The following is a 2,505-nucleotide window of genomic DNA, read 5'->3' on the forward strand; positions in this document are numbered from 1 at the left end:
TGGTATACTTAAAGTCTGCTAAATTGGAACAACTAATTTTGTACTTAATGCACTTTAATTGTGCGGAAGTAGTGCTGAAGTCCAACGAAAGATATACTGAGGTATATTTGATTGTGCTAAAGTGGAACTATTGCAAGTATACTTCAGGTACACTTTAAATATCTTGCAATTAAAGACCGATATTATTCAAAGATCATACAGTCCTCATCAATATTGACATTAAAACACAATTTAGCTATAATATTAAGAAATGTGCATTGTGCAATAAAGAAATACTACAAATATAATTATAATTTTATATCAGTAAGCAGTGTTGGGGGTACAAGTAACGCGAGTAACATAATCAGATTACTTTTTTCAAGTAACTAGTAAAGTAACGCATTACTTTAAGTCTTAACTGATATGTCTATAAATATGTTAATGGTTTTGAAGTATGAAATAAAAGTATTTTAAATAAATTATGGCATAGGTTTTTTTTTTTTTTTACTCTTTCTCTGATCTTATATCTTTACATAAACACAACATATCTAAACCTGCCTACAAATCATTTAACTTTGTCTTTTAATCTAACCAGGGCCATTGCTAAAATCCATAAGGCCCAGGACAGCATTTTATGGGTGGATCCCCTCTCCCTCGGGCCCAATGGGTAAATGATACCACAGAGGCCCTCTCATCAATGGGGCCGAGAAAACATTGACAGCAGCCCTGTACGTACCCCTCCTTTTTCCTTTCTAATTTCTGTACTTGAACATTTTATTTATTTCTATGCCTTTAACTGCAGGGCTCATGGGAGTTTTTGTAGGCTTTATTTTGAATGTTCATAGCTGTGTGTATGTCTCTGTGTGGATGAAATGCCACAGTTTCCTTGACTGTAATGTGAGACAGAATCAAATTTACACGCATTTTAACTGGCTGAACAATTGCTCTGGGGTTTTGGCCCCACATTACCAAAATGAACTGAATTTGTTCTGTCCACATGTGACGTAAATACTGGATAGTGGTTACACAAATTTAGTTTCTGATGAAATATTCCACATTGCTTGTTATCTAAATATCTTCTGAGGTCTGTGAGATCTCGCGGCTGTCCCGCGTGACGTGCTCAGCTCGGTCTCGTGACAGACTCTTGATTTCCCGCGCATGTTTTATGGTAAATGCGCTTGAGTGTGAAACATTTACAATCCTGTTAAAGCATTTACCAGACAGTTTCTTGACTTGTGTTAAAGCAGACAAACAAAAACAGAGGAACAGTATATATTTAGAAAATATTTACATGTATATACATTTATATTCTTATATTTTATATTATATATAAATATATTTAATATATAAACATAACATATTTGTCTTAAATACATTTTTAAAATTTGCCACTATCCTAGGTTTTGCCCATTGGTCAGTGAGAATTTTTTACTCATTTAAAACACAAAAAAATTTAATATGCTCCCTTATTCTTTTATATATTTTTATATGTACACGTCAGAATAAGCATGTTGTTTGAATTTTTACATAACTATAAGTGTTACACTGAATGACAATGGAACATTATTTCAACCAAATGTTGACATTTTATTCTTCAAAAACTTATTTGAAACCTTAAATGTAGACACTTTACTTGCATTTAATGTGCTTTCTATGGACATAAAATCACTTTTGTAAATTTCTTTTGATGCGGACAACTTAACGTCTGACCCATGTATATGTGCGTGTATAAAAGTAGACACTTTACTTATACATTTAATGCTTTCTATGGGCATAAAATCACTTTTGTACATTTCTTTTGATGCGGACATATTAACGTCTTTGACCCATATACATAATAAATATACACAGTAAACACACATATGTTATGTAAACAAAAACTTTTATTTTGGATGCGATTAATCGCGATTAATCGTTTGACAGCACTAATAATCATATTTGTTATAATTGCAATTAAATATATATTAATTTTAAATAATGATAAAAAATAAAATATCACATTATTTAAAATATTAAATTATATTATATTATATTATGACTTTTATTTAAATATATTCATGGTTATTTTATCATTTTTGGCCATATTTTAAGGTCAGCTGGTTGTTTTTGAGCATCTTTTTTTTGTGTTTTTATTAATGACAGAGGTATTTTCACATTCTGATCTGTAATATCTGATCAAGTAGATGTATAATTATAGAGATCCAGGGCTCACAGGCCAGTCTGTGTGTTTAAGTGTGTGATTCAGCTGGTCTAAAATGTACACAGGCAAGGCTGAAGTCAGTTTCCATCTGAAGTGTGTGTGTGTGTGTAAAGGTGCTTGTGAGTGTGTCGGAGTGTGTGTTAATGCACGCTCAGCCTGTGTGTGCAGGAATGACTGGTTTCCTGACTTTGTACTGGAACACAATTATTCAGAGACCAGAAACCTGCTGCCGGGATTCTGAGGCCTTAACAATCATTTACCTGCTTACTGCTTAACTAACACAATCTCTGACCTTCCTAGTTCATATGTGAAGAGGAAAAGATGCC

This window comes from Sinocyclocheilus anshuiensis, unplaced genomic scaffold (genome assembly GCF_001515605.1).
Source record: "Sinocyclocheilus anshuiensis isolate Anshui unplaced genomic scaffold, SAMN03320099.WGS_v1.1 scaffold68, whole genome shotgun sequence".
Classification (NCBI taxonomy): domain Eukaryota; kingdom Metazoa; phylum Chordata; class Actinopteri; order Cypriniformes; family Cyprinidae; genus Sinocyclocheilus; species Sinocyclocheilus anshuiensis.